The sequence below is a fragment of the Ptychodera flava genome, chromosome 2, assembly GCF_041260155.1.
Source record: "Ptychodera flava strain L36383 chromosome 2, AS_Pfla_20210202, whole genome shotgun sequence".
NCBI lineage: Eukaryota > Metazoa > Hemichordata > Enteropneusta > Ptychoderidae > Ptychodera > Ptychodera flava.
In genome coordinates this window covers 23,878,976-23,900,204 of record NC_091929.1, presented here as the reverse complement: position 1 = coordinate 23,900,204, position 21,229 = coordinate 23,878,976, and the positions used below count along the sequence as shown (strand labels likewise).

At 40.8% G+C, this 21,229-nt stretch overlaps 1 pseudogene; it reads right to left on the bottom strand.

Moving 5' to 3' along the window:
* LOC139117267 (zinc finger protein 26-like) overlaps window positions 1–20,410 on the bottom strand; it is a 38,980-nt pseudogene extending 18,570 nt beyond the window's left edge.
* Between the last annotated feature and the right edge of the window lie 819 nt (window positions 20,411–21,229).

Sequence of the window (21,229 nt, the reverse complement as noted above, 5' to 3'; positions counted from 1 at the left end):
AGATCCGTGTTACAAAAATAATAATCGGGGAATTGTACAAAATAATCCGTCTAAACAAAACAAAACAAACGAAAATATGCGATCCATAGATATAATTTTATTCGGGAATAATTTACATTATGCCGAATAATAAATCTCAGAGTCTGTCTCGACGTCCGAGTGCATGGTCCGTGTTACAAAGATTACAATCGGGGGATTGTACAAAATAATCCGTGTTTCAATTTACAATCAGCGGGATCGTAAAGCACAAACAAACGGCACAACCGTGCTCAAAATGTGATCATGGTCCGTGTTAATAATACAGTCAAGCCACTGTAAGGCGAAGCTATCCCCTGTCCGTTATTTACGTCGGGTTCTCTTGCTGATGGGTGTCGTCGGGGCTGTGTGAGTAGAGGTCTGCACGCCAACGCTCCTCTTACCTCGTAGCATCATGCGATGATGAAAAGCCGCAAAACACTCGCCCTCGTGAAGATGAACCCCGCACAGACTACATCCTTTGGACGTCTCAGACAGTCGTCCGCTCGCAGTGGTCTTACCCTCTCTGCTGCATACTTTACAGCATTTCTGCCGCCCCTCCAAACGGCTGACAACGTGCATCGGCTGATTTTGTGGATTTATGTACGAGGCAAGAGAAACGGTGGCCTCGACCTCTCTCACACTGGGCTGCGATCGCCCACAATAACCGCCAATGAGTTGTTTCCCGACACGCAGATGAAACATCTATGGGTCAGCTTACTATCAGGGTGTACATGCTTGAAGCATATATATGCATTTACCAGGGCAACATCAATCAGGTAACATGCCAGATATGTCCACCATCTGTGATTCTTGCGCCCAGTGTGAAAGTACTTGCGCTTCTGGTTGGCTCGGTCGACACCTCCCATGTACCGGCGATAATTATACAGCGACAGAGGCACTTGTCGCTGCTCGTCTCCCTCCCCCACTGGCACGCACTCCAAGGGTGGATAGACCGTATTCAAGATCAGCACCTGAGCGTTACTATCCTGATAAGCAGTGATGTTAAGACGAGAGTCCGTTCTGGTCGTGGCTTTCATATCCCAACAGACAGAGGAAGGCGCTTCCTCTACCCGGCGGAATTAATTGAGGGGGCATGGTGCGACGATTACGGCGGTTAAAACTCCCGACCATGTAGATCCCGGTCTCCATCAGCTCTCTAGCAGTAACGACCGTGCTAAACAGGCTATCACAAAATAGGCTGTGATTATATCCACAAAATGGCTGGACCAGCTCCATCGTAATTCTTTTCACACACACCTCGCTCCTGCCGTCTCTCATCAGTCCGATCCCGAAATTTCACACCTAGGTACGGTGCAAAGTTAGCGATGTATGCAGTGGTGGAGTCGCATAGCTGCCATATCTTAAAACCTTCTCGGTCAGGCTTATGCGGTAATCTCTGCTTAAATTTAGAACGGCCCTTGAATCGCACCATGCCCTCGTCGATGGAGATCTCTCTACCCATCTTATAATTATTTACGCACCTGTCAACTATGGGCTCCATCCATGGATTGATTTTATAAAGGGGATCCTCCTGACACCGACGTCGGCGGCGTGCCTCATCAGGATCACGACGTGGATCGTTCTCTGGGTCTGCCAGATGAAAATATCGCATAAGCTGCTGAAAGCGACTGCGGGTAATCACAGTAGAAATACCCTGGTTTCTCAGAAATGGATCGCTAGACCAATAATCCTCCACTGATGATTTACGGTCGATACCCATACAGACTAAGACGCCAATGAACGCCTGCACCTCTCGGTAGTCAGCGTTACACCAGTATTCATCGATCTTTCTAGCGATATATCGCTGGTGGAACTTGGCGTATTTATTAGTCTCGTCCTTTGCCAATCTGATCAGTGTAGCTGGAATAAACTTAAAAAAGTAATCGATCTCACGGGAGTGGCTGGGCAAGGTGAAAGTCGGTCCTCTCTCATGGTCAAAATCGATCTCCTCAAATATATTAGCATCGGTAGTTTCCGACATACGCCAGACAGGAGGGGTGTCATCCTCCGCCAACACAGCAGCAACGTCATCATCGTCGTCAGAGCTTGCCTCACCTACATACTGCCTGTCATAAAAGTCATCGTCCTCTGCCGCATCCTCGTCAACCTCCGAGTCGGACTCAGCGGTGATATCACCATCGTCTGGGCGTCTGGGCCTGAACTCGCCCGTAGCGGCATCAAGGATCATATCTGGCTCAAAATCAGGTGGGCTATCCTGATAACGAACCCTCCGCACTATCTTTTTCGGCGGGACATCGCAGCACACGAAACTATGGCAGGAGCGGGCTGGGCAGCCTCTACTGATGACGAGGACTCAAGCTCTTTCGCACTGGGCACAGGAACCTCTCCTGACGCAGGATGAGGGCTCATGGTGCACGCAACAGGTGGTGTCTCTCCCGGAGCAGCCGGGGAGAACCAATGGCATCAGCCGTCTCGTTACTAACTGTCTCACTAGCAGCAGCAGACGAGTCTGTGCAGGTGAAGTATCTCCCACAAGAGCAGCAGATGTCTCTGCAGGTGAAGTAGTCTCTCCCGGAGCAGCCGGGTGAAAACCACTGGCAACCGGTGACCCACCATCATCATCGGTAGAACGATCAGTCTTACGTTTACGCTTACCACTGGGCTTTCCAGCTGGAGATAGCTTCGCCTTACGGGCGCGTTTCTTGCCCGACTTCTTGAACGTTTACTAGGGACATCACAACGATCGCTACCACTACCGCCCAGAGACTCTGCATCTTTGAGCTTCAGTCGTCTGCTCGCCTTCAGAAAAGTTTTGCGGTCCGTCAAGCTCATGTCTGGAACAGTGTCGACAGACTAGCAGGTCCCACCCTTTTAAAGCCACAGGGAAACAAAGCCCTGGACATGATTGGACGCAGGGGTGTTAATATATGCAGCCACCTGTTATTATAATGAACCTACGGCAATCAGTCCACCAACCGTGCTGACATTCCTACCCGTCATGTAAATTGCCTGTCCGTACCATTTGATATGCTAATAATACTCGTTTGCAATGCAAATCCCTCGAGCACTTAGCATACCATAGTCAATGTCATTAGCATCTCAACTTGACATTCCGTCCAGCTGGGTACGTGGCATGCGCACCTGCCACCCAAGGACGTTGGCCCAAGCCCATGCTCAGTACGGGTGGAAACCCGTATCTTTAACCTCATGTCCCTTCTAAGTACGCCCGAGCAAGGCGTATTGTCATCCAAGTCGGTGACAAGCCAACCCGACTGATCGCCCATTAAGCAGTAATGGACTGGCCGTCTCGTTCTTGTACGGCAACGAACAGTGCTTCAGCGGCTTGTTTAGGTCATAACCGTTGCCTTCCGAGCGGCTTACCCAACTAAGGCGGTCAAAGAGGAAGGATACCAAAATTGTCAACAGCTGTCTCAGCCTCATCCGTTGGGCAATCATGGCTCCTTCAAATAACATGGCCAGCACGTCTACGTCATCAGCGGTGATGACGACCCGTCATTGACGCCCGAGTGCGTAAAACTCGGAATATACCGACAGGTACCTCTACCTGAGTCGGTTATACCACGGTATAAACCAAACACAGGTCTGCCAACTCCCGTTAGACTCGCCGTTAGCCGAACTTCACAGGGACAACATAGGCGTAACAAGTCGGTGAACAACGGTTCACGCACCTAACCGCAGCCGCCAAGTCAGTGAACAATGGGATCGAATTTCGAGGCCTTGTTCGTGAATGGCAAGGCTGAGGCGGTGTGTTTCGTTGCACGGCTTGAACGTCTAGAGCCAAGTGTAGCCGACAACGTCCGACATCTGACTGGGTAGTCTTTTCGAGAAGGTAACAAGTCGGTTAAAAGCGGTGGTTACCCTTCACAAATGTCGCTCAAGTCCGTTCGGATCAGTTCCATGTCAGGGACTAATCAAGCCGAGTCCGTCAAATCCGTCCGCACTTCCCGTCAATCAGGACTAAGTCCGTGATTTTCGTCTCGCACCATTGGCAAAAATTGCACCGCCAGCTGAGGCGGTCTTAGGCGGTTGCCTTATAGATTAGCATTGCCGAGACGGTCAATTTCGGCCGCAATCTATGTAGTGGCTCAGAGCCAAGTTAGACCAAACTCCGCTGGGATACGTCACCATGCTAACCTGCCAAGTACGCTACTCGTCCCCCAAAAAAAACCCAGTCCCCCAACGGGGTGGGGGACTGGCTGGGTAGCTTTTGCACCTTTCCCTGTCCTTGGACTCCCTGTGAACCCATTTCAAGAGCAAACGCCGTTCCTCGCCCAAAACCTGTCCTCGAACGACCCCTAGCGTGAGCAAGGGTTTGCTACACGTAGTTCCGTCGACTAGGCAGGAAAGGGGGTACCAAAAAGTAGCCCGATTTCCACCGCCTTAGGAGAATAACGGCCGTGGCTGCTCAGCTTTTAGCTACACACCGAATTTCAAGCGGATTTTCACCGACTTGGCAGGAAAAGGGTTAACCAAAAAAAAAAAACTGCTCTATGACTTCAAAGGGGGTGCAAATATGGCTTGTTTTCAACATTTTTGACAGAAGAACAGTTTTCCTACATAATTGTATACCAATTTAATCAAACTTTGAAATGAGATATGGACATGGAATTTTTACAGCCTATTAACAAGGTTACAGATAAGATTTGTACGGCACAATTTTCCTGCATTTGAAGTACTTTTTGAAAAATCACATTTTAAAATTTGAAAGATTTTTTAAAAAATTTTTGATATATAAACCCATGTAAAATCATAAAAACAAATTTTATTTACAAATCCTGCCATACAAATCTTACAATAAATAGTGTCTACATATTTATGACTAATTTGGAATATTAATACTATCCAATTATTATTAAATTCAAATATGTAAAAAATATGAAAAATTAAATTTTATATATTACTGGTGTCATATTTCAAAATAATGGCTGCAAATATACAGTTTTTATATTCTTTGGAGAAAATATTAACTAAGGGAGTTATCCTGAAAATTTGAACTAAATGTCTTGATTCTAACACTTGAAATTTGACATTAACTCTGAGAAAAGAATTGGTGCAAAAATAGCCTTTCCAACCACCTTAAAGGCATGCGTTGGCACCAGATTGTCTCATCAAAATTTACCCACCAGATTACAATTTCAATGGAAAACAAAAGGCTATCACACCTCCATACTAGAACAAAGGCGATCCCAGGGATTGCGAGCAATGCCTTTAATTTGATATCCCAACATTTCAAGTTTGGGCCACCAAATTTTACTGTTGATCTTCAAAATTAAAAATTGATCATTAAAACGGACTACTGTCTAAACATTGAAAATTAAACCTTTTGCAAATACAAATAGCACTTTTTGTTTGCAAGTGAAAAACAGGAAACAGGAACATATACTTCATTTTTTTTAGATGCGAGCGACACTATTTTTTATATTTATGCAAGAATCAGTATTATCACTAGTGCTATTAATATTAATTGTGGTTTTTCCAAAAGCTGATTCAAACCTATCATCTAATTTCTCTTAAATATCACAGCACAGTCATTTCAGATGCTAGGCCAGTTGTTGAATGTCTATTTCGAGGGGTTTTAGCTGACTGACTGCTATGCTAGGTGGATTACCATAGTGTTGTAGATAATGTGAGCTCAAGCCTCAAAAAGTAATGCATCACATTTAAATAATGACACTTACTATACTGGAACATGTTGTTGATATAGAGATGTACTTGCACTGAAAGGCATTGAGCAGCATCAAGTTATTGCTATTTGGCATATTTAATGAATGATCATCTCAGGAACCCCTTGTCTAATAAACATTGACGTTTCAAGACTTTTTATCCAATGCCTGATTGTATAAGAGTCCACCTTATGTCAGACACAGACAGCAAAGAAATTAAGTATAGGCCCTGATGGCAGTTTTCTATGTTGGCTATTGATTAATATCTGTGTACCGGTATATAGGGGTGGTGTTGGGGTGTCGGTAAGTATGAGCCGAAATTAAACATTTCTTCTGCCATTAGAATAGGACCTGTACACTTACTATAACTGGTAGTATACTATGTACATGTTCCATACCATCCATGTATATCGTAGCTACAAGGTCATCTGCACTATTTTTATCCAGGGCAAATTCCTGTACAAAAACGTACTGTGTGTTGTGTTGACCCCCCAAATTACCTTATTGAATCCATCTGTCAATTGAAATTACATTTTACTGTTTGACTTCACACTGATTATACATGGTTACATTATAATTAAACCACTCAGCAGTGTACTAGAGGTATATCAAACCTTTTACTTCAGTCAAATCCAAATCAGTGTAATCCACTGGAAAAGGGGTACGGACACTACATGGGGTGTACGGACACTACATTTGGCCTATAATTCATATATATTTTTTAAATGGTGATTGTCTAAGATGAATGCATATATCATTCATCTATACCAAGTACTACAATATGTATTTTACCTTTGTTTGCTGAAAGCCTAATATAGGTGTGGAATTAAATGGTGGGGTATGGACACTACATAAATTTCCGGAAAATTTAGGCTGAGTCTTTGGCAAATTCTTGAAAATAAATGAATGGATGCTTATGACAGTAGAGTTTATTACAGTACTTGACAGATACCTGCAATGGATTTTTAACAACATTTTACAAAATAACTATATAATAGAACTAAGTTACACACTGAGTTAATTGTCCATTATGAAAAACGAAAAAATCCGTAACGATGGGCTATTTTTGGATTTATTAATGTTGTTAATCAACTGGTGAATAGCATACCATGGCGTTACTTACTACTTGTATTAGACATCCTTAAGACCACACAGAAAGAAAAAACATGTACCTTCACTAGAGTTTACATTATGAAAACAGCATTTTCTTAACGTTGAAAATGCAGTGTACCTTCGTAACAGTCAAATTTGACCATTTTCACACCACAAAAAATGCCATATCTTTGCCAAACATGGTCCGATTTTTGTAATTTTTGCTTTGATTTGCTCAGAAAATCTTACTCAGAAAGCTATCACAAGAGTAAACAATAGGGCCAAAGTCCCTGAAGCTACCATAGACATGGATACAAAATTAAGTATTTCCTGACAGTATGAAATTATCTCACTAAGGTCATCCTAGGGACCTGTAAACCAAATATTAAAGCTGTCTGACCAGCGGTTTTGAAAAACAAGCGACTAAACAGTTGACAGAGCTCTGCTGTGTTATGTAGAGAATAACCTTTTGTGACACATGTATTGATGAAAAAGGTGGATATCTTTGATAGCTCATTTCAGGATGGCCTGACCAAAAATGGAAAACATGGGGCCCCGGGGCACCGACGTCCTTTGTGCCTCCTTACTGTTTATTATTTGCCATAAATGTGAAATTTGGCAAAAAGTCAAATTGTTTGGACATAAATGAAAGTTAATATGAAAGTGAATCAAGAAAAGAGATGGAACTCAATAGGATCAACAATATCTAAAACAGGAAACGGTGAACTTATATGATACAGAAGGGAGAAAATTTAGCCACAAACTATTGTAATATATGGACAATGGCTAATCTAAACAAATTACTTAAACTGGATTGTTGGCATTGATTACACATGTATTTATTGTCCATCAAATAGAAAATAAATTTGGGCCATTGACTAAAAAACATTTGCTTGTTACACTCACCACACTTGTACTTAGTTTTGGAGTGTACACCTATCTACAATACCACAATGATAAAAAGTTTGGACTCTGAAGGTCAACAGGGCATCTTTAATGTATGAGACTAAATAAGCTTACCCCTCAAGTATGTATAGGCCAAAAACAATATTTAATTTTGAATTATGTAGTGCAGGGAAGGACATAGAATATGGTGAAAAGCAAACTAAATATAAAAACTGAATATACAGTTATGGAAATGTTGTTTTACAGTCATGAGTATCTAGTGTGTGCCGAGAGACAAATATTAAAATTGGACAGTATCATCCTGACCAGAGTTTGTCTGAGTGGTTGTTTCCTTCTGATTTTCTGACACGGTGATAGGTACAAATATTATGTTATTCACCATAGTTATGCAACATAGCTTGCATTTTGTTCACAGTAGAACTGAGTTTTTACATGTAAGATAACTTTCTCATAAACTGTAAATTCTGGCTTGTGGCAGCTCAAACGTCGCAATACTACATTTTTTGATATGATATGGAGTGACTTGCACACATATGCAATATGCAGTGACAGTCGATATATTCATAGTAAGAGTCTACTACATTCAAGCATAGTGATGTTGACAACTACATGCATGCCAGTGCACGATTTCAAAGTAGCCAGGAGGAAATTCTAATGGTCTTTTAGTGGAAATATAGGTATTAAACGACAGTGAAACAAACAACATTAGTTATCGTGACCTTGCTAAAGTGCAATCTCGGATCATGTATGATCTGATGATCATGCCAAATTACCATGTCGGATTATGCCGTAATTCTGAAGTGCGCGTAAATCGGTCAACATAAGCACACAGACTCTCGCCAGTCGCTTGTACTGCTTGGTCTCGCGTAGCTTTCGGTATTTATACAAGCTCGTGCCTTATACAAGGTCGTGCACTCGACCTTGCGCCTTCGGCGCTCGATCGGCTACGTTGGATTACTACTGCAAGTGACTCCGGATCCGGTCAAAAGAAGGCACGAGGACTGTCGACCCGACAGTCTAAAGCACACACTGTCTTCAACAATGATGTCAAAATCAATGCACAACGGTCGAATTACCCAAAATAAGCAACAGAAAACTTAAAGTTATCGCTGTGTCGAAAGGACAGTACATCAACATAAAACGACGCTAGTTTGTTATGACATGGAGGTAGAAGGACAGAGCGACGGGCCGCCGGTGGGATTGCCTCGCTAAAGCAATGGATTCGCCGGTAACGAAGGAGCGTTTCGTGCCAAAAATAGTACATGAGAGCAACAAAAATACAATCACTGTGAACTTCATATTTACAAAACATCATTAAATAAACGCTAAAAGCTTCAAAACGTCAAAATTCGCAAAAGACCGAGAAACAAGACGGCGTCGCCCGTCGGTTTGATTTTTCAAAGTCCTTGCCAGGAGCGACGCTAACTTGTTATATGCGCATGCGCAAACTAGGGGAGACTCATTTGATTTCGGGGGGGATATGCAGGAAGTGGGTAGGGAACTTTTTTTGTCAGAGAGACAGCATTTTTTAATTTCAACTGTCACACCTGCATCAATTTTTTTATCAAATGGAGTAGCAGTGCAATTTTTCAAATTTAAGCCAGTGTTTCACATATCACAGGATGGTTTTATATATTCATTTTACATTCCAACGAATGAAAACAAAATGGAAATTCTAGTATATATACAACTTTAAATTATAGAACACTTTTTTGGCAAATCAACAGTGATCAGTACTATACCTGCTTTTCTTTATAACAGTCAATTCCTTCTAAGTTCTCAGGGGAGATGTTATCTTTTGTGGTCAGAGAAACAAGGCTCACACATTGTATTTCATTATATTTGTTGTTCCTCAATTTTTCTTTGACAACTTGTAATCTTTCTAACATATTTATGTTGAGAGAATAATATATGGTTTTTTACACTAGTTTATTGACTCATGTCTTGTGTTTTAAATTTTCACAATGTACAGAAGTCAAATAGTCCCATCTAGATATTGCCTGTACCATTGAGATATTGTAACAGAAATCCTGAAATATGATTTCTTGGGTCAGAAAAGGGAAGGAAAACATCGAGTGCACTGAGGTGTAAAGTAGTGAATGCTTATATCATAAGTGCTGGTAAAAAAAAACACATGAGAATTGCTTGTGGTAAAAACATTTGCGCTGCCTATGGCAGCATGCTAGCAAAGAACACATGAGAATGAAGTTTCCAAAATTTTGCTCATTTCAACTGCATTGTGACAATTCCTTTTTTGTTTCTGTCTGTTATGAGAATTTTTTTTCTCAAGCCATTACAGGCTTATTTTTTTCTTTATTTCGCCTGCTGACAATTTTTTTTTCTCAAAATCCTCCATACCCCCCCCCCCCCCCGAGAAATTAAGTGGTTCTTCCCTAAGTGAGTCCCTGACCTATGCGGGCCAGTGGATTACTTCCTCTGATATGCCTGCCGGTACCATCATTCTTCAGTCGATCAAAGGCGCCTTTCGTACCAAAAAATACACGACAGCCGTAAAAGTGCATCACTGTCAACTTCATAACTATAGAACATGTTAAAATACAAAGTGAAACGTTCACAAAGTAAAAACTGTTCCCAGACCGAGAAACAAGATGGCGTCCGATTCGATTCTTCAACTCAGATTTTTGTCCTAGAGTTGTGCGCATGCGCAGACGGTAGCTTTAACGAAAGCGAGTCAAAATCAAGTAAATATAAAATAAAAATGGATAAAAATATTGTTTAAAAATAATACAAGGCATGTATCACCAAATTTTGAACATTTCTGACGGCATTTCAACTATACGAACACCCATGCCAAATATCACAATAATCAAATCAGTGGTTTTGAGGAAAAATTGAAAATAGTGGTTTTCACAAAAAAGCTAAAAAAGTGACTTTAAAATGATTCAATCAAAAAAAGAAAAAAGACCGTTTGAGATACATGCCAAAGTGACCACCAGACCAAATTTCAGAAAAAGTTACTGAAGCGTTTCTGAGATACCTGCGTCCACAGCATACGGCCCACTGTATGCAACAACAGAGGCCGCGTCATCACATTAGTACTTTGGGCCAAAGGCCCAAAGGACTAAAAATTCCGTAAAAATACAGATTTGCATATTTCATCAGACTATATTAGTCTATAATAGCAAATAAACGAGAGTTAATTACATTCTAATTAAAGTAAACAAGACTTGCTTAAATCAAGATTTATGTCATAATATAATAAAATAAACAGCATACATGTATCTGTCAGGTTATAAGAATCTTGAGCTGGTTATCTTTTATTTTCATCCTATTAACCAAGCAAATTTTAACTTTCAAATTACATTGTAAGTAAGTTCTGTTGAATAAGTTGAGACTGTACATACTCAGAGAAAGCACACTGAAGAGACAAATGTTTGTAACTTAAGAAGTTCAAGGTCATCAAAAGCATTATAAGGAATCATGTTACACTTTCATTGCACTGTTTACACAGATTGCATAATTGCTATAAATAGCACAAGGAATCTTACAGCCCGGCTTTACCATAAAAACCCTATCACTTTGACCACTCTTTTAATTGACCACTCTATTTTTTTCCTCAAAAAGTAATCTTATTTTATCCTTACCAAGTCAACCATAAATGGAAATTAGAACTTTCTCTATCTCTATTTATTTGACCACCCTATCATGACAAACTATTGTGAGCAATTTCTTTTAGATAACATAAATGGTGGTTCAGAATATATCAAAGTTGGGATTCAGGAAAGTTGCCTTTACATGTTTTAATCCTCCAAGATGGTAAGCATTTCACTATGAACTGTCAAAAAAAGGTGAACTTTCTGATAATTCCACACTAAAATTATTTTGGCTTTGATGATTTCCAATTAATTCAATTATTTAAAATCATATTAATTATTTTTTTCTGGGTGAATTGATAGGGTTTATACAGTACAAGAATTACATACAATGTAAGTCAAATTTTGACCAAAAATGACAAAAAAATTCCTAAAAAATACACATTTGCATATTTCATTACAATTTGAACAAATCTAAGTTGGGTTATCCCTAGGGACCTGTATACCAAATAACAAAGCTGTCTGACCAGCGGTTATGAAGAAGATTTTTTACAAAAACACCTTTTTTGGCATTAATTTGCCTACTTTCAACAATATCAAAAAATTAAAAAAATAGTTTCTCAAAATCATATTTTTCATCTACACAACAAATATCAAATCAGTAAGTACTGCGGTTCTCAAGATATTTGAGTGGACGGACGCCTCACAAACGGACATACATACATACATACATACATACATACAGACTGACGCCGGACGCATACCCATCCCAATAGCTTCTATAGACTATAGTCTATAGTAGCTAAAAATATACGGTATACTGTAAAATAGTTTTTTAGAATTTTTTCCGTAACGCTCAAGAACAAAAGTTGGTACACTCAATTGTGAAAATGCCGAATCGATCCTACAGCTTTAGTTTTAGATAACATAACTGGTGGTTCAGAATATATCAAAGTTGGGATTCAGGAAAGTTGCCTTTACATGTTTTAATCCTCCAAGATGGTAAGCATTTCACTATGAACTGTCAAAAAAGTTGAACTTTCTGATAATTCCACACTAAAATTATTTTGGCTTTGATGATTTCCTAATTAATTCAATTATTTAAAATCTTATTAATTATTTTTTTCTGGGTGAATTGATAGGGTTTATACAGTACAAGAATTACATACATTTGTAAGTCAAATTTGACCAAAAATGACAAAAAATTCCTAAAAAATACACATTTGCATATTTCATCACAATTTGAACAAATCTAAATTGGGTTACCCCTAGGGACCTGTATACCAAATAACAAAGCTGTCTGACCAGCGGTTATGAAGAAGAAGATTTTTTACCAAAAACACCTTTTTTGGCATTAATTTGCCTATTTTCAACAATATCAAAAAATTAAAAAAAAAAGTTTCTCAAAATCATATTTTTCATCTACACAACAAATATCAAATCAGTAAGTACTGCGGTTCTCAAGATATTTGAGTGGACGGACGCCTCACAAACGGACATACATACATACATACATACATACATACAGACTGACGCCGGACGGATACCCATCCCAATAGCTTCTATAGACTATAGTCTATAGTAGCTAAAAATGCATTTATAATAGCAGTCACTCATTCTGAATGCAAGCACCGCCTTGTCAAACTTTCCTGAAAAACAGCAAATAATGACTTTCCCTTTTCAAACATTTTATTAAAAGCTAGGGGACCTCTACCATAGTTAATACACTAAGGACTCCCCAACTTCTTCTTATTTGGTCAGTTTTTCAGAAGTTTTAACAGGCTATAACTCTGCAATGCCTTTGTGCCCAAATGTCTAGTTTTTTTTATTCCACAGAGAATGTTGACTACTTTTATATTTTAATAGTTTTTTTGAAATTTATAACTGACGCTCTAGCCTTTCTAACCACCTTAAAGTTATAATGCAGCAGTCAATCCCTGAGGGACCCCATACATGTACCTCTGGCGACATGGGACTAATGTGGGGGATAAGACCGTGTTTGCCATGAAACTATGCCTGAGAGGTTGGGACAATTGCCTCATACTGATCCCCCTAGTCACTTTCATGGAAAAGCGCAGATTTTATTAATGCCCCAACCATTGGTGTGGGGGCAATGGGGATTTTCTTTGTCTCTCCCAAGGGGGTGGAGCATTTGACAATTTTCATAACACTGATTTCCAAATCCCCCACTAGGCCCCGAGGTGGGATGGGTGGGGTTAAAATTGGCTGCCGCATAACTAAAACACCATGAGCTATGGAACCACAGCTAGTTTTTCGCAGTACTGTGTGCATTGCCCTTTCCTTACGGCATGCACCGGTTTTGTACCCTGTGATCACAGGCGTCCATAATATGATTGATCACTGTTACAATGTGCAGGATTCTAAACATATCCTAATTTTTACTTTAGCACTGTACTCAACACCGTTCTCAGTGTTTATAATATGGCACCCAAACAAGCTGTGAAACGCAACCGAGGCCTGTCTGAGCGAACACGTGACTCGCCCTCCGATCAAACAATATGTGCCGAATAACTTCTTTTAAAGTACGCAAAAAATCAAAAGGTATTATTATAAGAGTGCGGGCCACAGGCATTCGACTCAATGCAAGCACACCGTCACTGACAACTGGTTGCATCAGCACGACTGGCTTGCATTGAGTCGAATGCCTGTGGCGCGGCCCAATGTTGTCACTGCAGGCCTGTACACTTACCTGTTATTGACAACGGTATGGTCACCGTATCAGTTTTAGACATAAGTCGTGACGTATGGAAGGAGGATTTCTTCAGAGGGTCTCTCTCTCTCGTGAGTATCTGCTGAAAGCAACAAAATGAGGGGATTTACTTCCATTACATGCCAATATGTATACGTGCTGCCCAATGGGTTAGGTTTTTCGGCCACTTGGTCTAAAATGGAATGTCTAAAATGGGGTCAATTTTTGAGTGCCACACAAGAACAAATTCCAACTATCAGTTCCCATCTTCCTAACAGAGTTTTGAGCTGCACTCAATAAGCATCGATATCTTTTTGTGTGGCAGGGGAACCATTGAAGAAACTCTCTGGCTTTAGCCAAAATAAATATCCACTTGGTTTTAAAACACAGTCACTGATTAGGGTGACCCTTTTTTTGTTTCTCATCTCCAGAGGAATACTCGGGTAGGGCGGGCGGTCAAAATAAAAAAAAACAAGTACCAAAAATGCTATTTGTTTCAGTTCAATGTTCTGTCCATTCAGTCTCTACAATTTTTAAGTACAAAAAAACATGTATTTGTTTCAGTTTAATGTTCTGTCCATTCACTGTCACTGCAATTGCTTGTCTTTCAGTTCAGTGTTCTGTACTCTCTGTCCTTTCAGTCGGAGTCGCTGCAATCTCACAATTTGATGATGGTGGTGCTGTTGCTAGGATGATCGCCTCAGAGGCGGCGCAAATAAAAAAGTTTTTTTTATTTTCATGTCGGAGCTTAAATTTACGGTCGGTCGGTAGATGAGAAACAAAAAAATAAAAAATGTCGCCCTTAGACAGAACTCCATACATAGAAGATTTTTGCCCAATAGAAAATATCCAACAAAGTGGCTCTACTAAGTACTCCTAGTAATTATCATGACAGGTCGACCATGGCCAAATGAACTGGTATAGGTGCTTTACAGACGAACACCAGTATGACTGTAACTGCAGATAACTGATAATTTTCAGAGACTGGATCAAAATTTGGTGAGGTTGAAAGATGTTTTCTTTCACTCAAATTTTGTAGTATTTCAAGAATTGTTTTCGGAAATCATGGCTTGGCCAGCAACAACATGTAGCCCTAAACAAAATGTGGTATAGTGGAAATGCTTGCTTTTTACACTATAATATTTTGAAAAGTTTGACATTATGACTTTTGACCTGGGTCAAAGGTCATAAGGTCTAAAATGGGGTCCTAAAATAATGAGATTTTAGGTCTAAAATGGGCCTTTGGCTTTTTATGGGCGGCCAAACACCCCTACTGCTTCTCTGAACAAGTACATGTACCCCTCTAGGATAATATATGAATGCCCCACCCATTGGAGGGGGGTTTCTTTGTCTTGCCCCAGGGGGTGGAGCATTTGTCAAATTTCATAACACTAATTTCCGAATCCCCCACTACAGTACAGGCCACAGAGAACCTGTCATCATACTGGTATTTTGCGAGAACAATGCCAGCACCTTTAGAGCATTATGCCAGCACAATATTGAGTGTGAAGTGCCAGCACTTTAGGAGCACTGTGCCAGCACAATGCAAGCACAATAAAAAACATCAGACGCCACTCAGACTCATCATATAAGCTCTTTTGGTATTTATATATAAAACCAAATATGAGCTAAAAATGTGCCTGCACAGTGCGGGTGTTGAACTCAAAAATGTGTGCTCAGAGGTACATGTAGTTGTTGGTGACAACATTGCTACACTTGCGGGGGCTGGGAGTAACTGAATGATCTCTAATCCTAAACCCATCCTAAACCAGCTCCAAACTCTGTGTCTCCCAAAAGCAGCTCCAAAATTTTAGTCTTAGACAGAGTTCACAGCATGGATGTACAAAAATACGGTCAAGGACAGTGTGCTCACATTCAGTTTGAATTTGTCCATTCAAGAAATACCAGCAAAATCTGTACCAGCGATGGCTCCTGCTGGCAATTGGAACATAATTAATAGACATATACTTTCGATTCATTTCACTACATTTGCACCGTTTGCAAATTTATTTAACAAATTTACAACAAATATGTATTACTTACACATGCAGGAACTCTGCTAACATTAAGAAATGACAAGAATTCATTTTCCATTTCTTGTTTCGTTTATAAAGCATTATCAACCGTTGAGAATTTCTGTAGGCACATTCAAAGGCAAACAGTTGAGTGCCTACACTTAAAAATTACGATTAGAAATCTTGAAAAACAATATAAGGAGCTTTTTTTAAAAAAAATTGCTGACAACAGAAACGAAATAAAGTTCACTGTTGAATGCTGTCAAATAAATCGGAGATCTTCTTGTCGTGATTGATAAGCTCATTACGTAGCCGGTGTTAATACTGCTAATACATTTCTTCCACGCCCGGTCCATTTCTGCTGCGGTTGCAATATTCATGGAACACTGCTCTATTCACCACTCCAACTCGAGTCGGACTCACTTTCATCTTTTGTCAACCACTCTTCGCTTTGCCAGTCACGTTCCTTCCCAGTTGTTCCTCTTTTAAAAACAGCTAAGACTAATCTCTTTGCAAAATTTTCTCTGTGAAGAGCGACTGGACGCAATAGGCGTCTCTGGTTTCTTTTGAAACTTCGCCATCCTGGAAAAGTTAAAATTCTCTCTGTTGATCGAATGACCTTTTTGCGGGGGTTGATGAGAGGTTGTTTCTGCAAGTGGACAGGTTGCGGAAGCGGGATGACGGGGATTGGTTGTGGCCACAGTCCCTCGTGAGCTATTCAGCTCTGGGACTATTCGCGCCATAGACGTGTGTACATAAGCGAGAAACAACCCAAGTCTGGAAACAGAATGGCTATATCCTATAGGGATTATGCCACCATGTCATCTTCGACGTTCGATTTTACGGTGAAAAGTAGCAAGTTGGTCTATCATGTAAACGTCGATCGTTCCTCAGCCTTCTCAAAATTAATACCTGGTTCTAAATTTGCTTCAAAAACGCTTGTTTCGTGTGATTTTTGGCCGAATTCGATGGCCACATCACTAGAACATTAGAGTGAGCAACATTCCGGTCACCTCACAGTGAACGTTGGGCACCTCCAATTTACTGATGTTAGTGTCGCGTACCTATGAGGGGTGACTGGAAGGTTGTTCACGCCTTATGTTTTGGCGAGGTGTCTTTTGAACTCGGCTGAAAATCACACAAATATTCATACCTGATACTTTATCTGCTTACAAAATGCTCATTTTCATGTGATTTTTGGCCGAGTTTGAGAGACACCTTGCCAAAACATAAGTGTGAGCAACATTCCAGTCACCCCTCATGGGTTGGCGGCGCCAACGTCAGTAAAGTGGAGGTGCCCAAGAGGTGACCGGAATGTTGCTCACGCTTATGTTTTGGCGATGTGTCCGTCGAATTTGGCCGAAAATCACACGAAACGAGCGTTTTTGAAGCAAATTAAGTACCAGGTATGAACTTTGAGAATGCTAGGGAACGATCGACGGTTACATGATAGACGAACTTGCTACTTTTCACCGTAAAATCGAACGTCGAAGATGACATGGTGGCATAATCCCTATAGGAAATAGCCGTTCTGTTTCCAGACTTGGGTTGTTTCTCGCTTATGTACACACGTCTATGGGGCGAATAGTCCCAGAGCTGAATAGCGCTGTTCACGGTTACAGGTTTGTTACTAAATATAGCTGTACGCACGCGACATCGGACGCGCAGCTTGAAATGCGGACAAATTTTATCAATGTTGCATGCGTGGCTGTTTTGCAGCTTGTACTCTGAGTCGTGAATATGTTTTCACATGGGGCAGAGGACACTGGTATGACAAGAGCAATTTTAGCAAGAATGGCAAAATCAGGATACTCCTCTGTAAAATCAGTTAGCAACAGCTTGATATACATGTCAAAATTCAGTGCGTCCCTATGAGATCTTGTGAAGTGTTTGTAAAACAGAAAGTGTGCCCTAGCTCTATCAGCATCAATACCTGCAGTGTATTGTTATAATGATTCAACAGTTGATCAAGCTGGTTGACCCCATAGTCAGGTAGGTTGGCCACATTTTCAGGTTATCTGTGTGGGTTGAGAATCACATCAAAACACTCCAGAATATTCATCTCATCATCTGGAAATCTGCTATCTAAATTCTGCAGCAGTTTGTTGATATAATTTTCTCTTGCATCACAGAACCTCTGTCTGAGTGGATGATTGTCAGTATTTTGAATGTTTTTGTATGTGTTTTTCTGACCATTGCCAGGAACATCACCCAAATCATTAAAGACTTATCTGACAGTGTGTGAATCATTAGTCATTCTATTCAATGTGTCCCTAGTAGACAACACTTTTTTATATAAGAGGTGGACAGAATCTTCTGAAATGTAAGGCTCAAAATTCCAATGACAGTAAGAACATCAATCGATAAGGCAGTGAATAGCACACACAATGAATTAGAGATAAATTTCAACAGCTCATCAGCCTTTCCCCCTTTTTTGTCACTTGCCAGTGCCAAGGCAATTGGCTCAAAACTCATGAAAATCATCTTGACAGCTGATTCAACCAACAGCCAGCGAACAGATGTAGGCTCAGTAATTTGTTTTGCCTTCCCATTCAACAGAGTTTGAATTTCTCTAAATTTGTCATATCTCACACTAGAGTCATTAAAGTATTTATACAATGAATGGATTATATTATGATATTCTTTGCAATATTCAATATCTCTGCCTGCTTGGGAAGCAGCAAGATTCAATCGATGTGCAACACAATGCACTTGAACATGGTTGGGATTTCTGGCTTTTAATTTTGCCCCCAACCCGTTCAACCGACCGGTCATTACGGCCGCCCCGTCTGTTCCTAGTCCATATATTTTGTCTACAGCTGCGTCACAGATTTCTTTCCTAGTCAAAAATTCAATCAAGGCGTTTTCGATCTCTGCAGCAGTGGCATCTGTAATTTGCTGGTTACAGAGGAAAGAGACATTCGCCTCGCCATTCTGAATATATCGAACATATAGTATATTGCAAGTTTCTTATGAATGGTAATGTCACAAATCTCATCCAACATTATACCGATGAAGTCACTTGCATGTATGCTATCAATCAGGGACTTCTCGATCACACGTTGAATACACTCTTCAAACTCCATAACTATCTGAGGACGTTTGTAATATTCAATGTCTAAGCCGTTCAGATTCTGCAGATGAATGATGTCAGTGAATACATCGCATGGAAGGTCACGTTTAGCGATCAGGTAAACAGTACGTAATTGTGCAGCGTACGCCTCGAGTTCGTTACTCTTACCGCTACGTATCACTCCACTCGTAACTGTGCTCTTACCCTGCAACTGCCGGTCCTCATGCTTAGGATTTTAACGCTTGTGAGACGACTTTTCGAGTCCTGATGACGAGTGAGAGTTGAATGTTGAAAATTACAAAAACCTTCCATGAACGGGCATGTGACATACACCGCATTCCATGACGTTTCGCTCGTCAGAATATCGAAGCCATTTAAATCTATTGAGTCAACTTCTGTTGAATGTTCGTAATTTTGCTGACTTGGTCGGGGGACCTGATGTATCAGTATCGCATGGCGTAGCTGCCGTTTCGGCCTCGACCAAACCTGCATGGTGCTGTTGCTGCGGCCACCGAAAAACTTTCGCAGATCGGCCTGTTTGACACGACCCGCCATGATGCATAAACATGTGTTAATCGACACAAACAAGAAATCGACCAATTAAGAATCAGTTTACATTTTGAAAGTCACTTTTTACAGCAATAGAATTTGTTTCCGCGGTTACCATTGGTTATGAAACAGTGGAGGCCAATGCACTATGGAGCATTCCATTAAAGTATGGGGTCGGTAAGGTTTACTGGGATGTGTTTTACGTGTTCAGCAGCTTCGTGAGGTGTACACCAGCAGCAGATATTTCTGCGTCCCAAGGGACGTGTGGTTTAGTTTTTGAGGGGTCCTGCGTCCGGTTTTATGCGTAAAGGACGCAGAAATGCGCGTCATGTTAAACCCTGCGTTCATAATGATAATATGATCACGGTTACCGTACGGATATGATTGATCACTGTTACAATGTGCATCCTAATTTTTACTTGAGCACTGTACTCAAAACGCGGTTCTCGAACAATATGTGTCGACTAAGTCTTTTAAAGTACGCAAAAAATCGAAGGTAATTATAATAGGGGCGCAGGCCCCAGGCATTCGACTCAATGCAAGCAAACCGTCACTGACAACTGATTGCATCAGCACGATTGGCTTGCATTGATTGAGTGATTGAGTCGAATGTACGCGGGCCAAATGTCCAATGTTGTCACTGCAGGCCTGTAGGCCTACACAGTACTTACCTGTTATTGACAACGGTATGGTCACCCTTTCAGTTTTAGACATAAGTCGTGACGTATCGAAGGAGAATTTCTTCAGAGGGTCTCCCTTTCGTGATTATCTGCTGAAATCACGAGTCTTCAAAACTTGAAATCTCGGAGTTTGGCGCTTCTTGTGTACTATTCCACCATCTTGCAAACTTGCTTTTACCCACAGTGCACCGTAACCCGCCCCTCGTTCCGGATACTTGTTCGGAACATTATGTCGGGGGAGGGGTGGGGGTGGGGGTGGGGGTGGGGGGGGTCATCTCTCTGTCCTGCTGCTGCTACGCTGTGCTTTGCTGTGCCATGCAAACTCAGTATAGCATACGTTTAGAAAACTACATGTAGTTTTCGGAGTTCGTGCTTACGGCGATCCATTTGTAATCGAGACATAGGCTATATGCATTGGTAGACCTATACATGGATGTAAAAAAAATTTTACATCCATGACCTATACAAATAATACATGTGACCACAGTCACTTGTGATCGGTCTATCCGCTCGGCGTCTATGCCCCCATAGACGTGTGTAGGCCTACATATGCTCATGCATATGTACACACGTCTATGGGGGCATAGACGCCGAGCGGAATAGATCACAAGTGACTGTGATGTGACTTCAGCGGAAGAAAGGTTGCCACCAGAGCTTACCATTTCAATCTAACCGTTTCAGCCGCTATAGCTAAACCGTTTAAGCCACTAATTCCTAAGTATGGGTAGGGACTGGCGAGAAATTACTTGGGGGTTGGTTTGGGTTGTTCCGCCTTTTTTTTCAAAATGACGCTTTTCGAAAAATAGTGATCCGTTAAAAACGTTTTCAAGAAAATAACTGAACCTCGCATTTTCATGCAAACACAAAGAGTAACCATCACCTGCGTGTCTAATTCCATATCAATAACATCTAAATTGACATTAAAATTATCATTTGACCTTTGAACTTTCAAAGTATACTTTTGAAACTTTACAAATAATCTCTTTT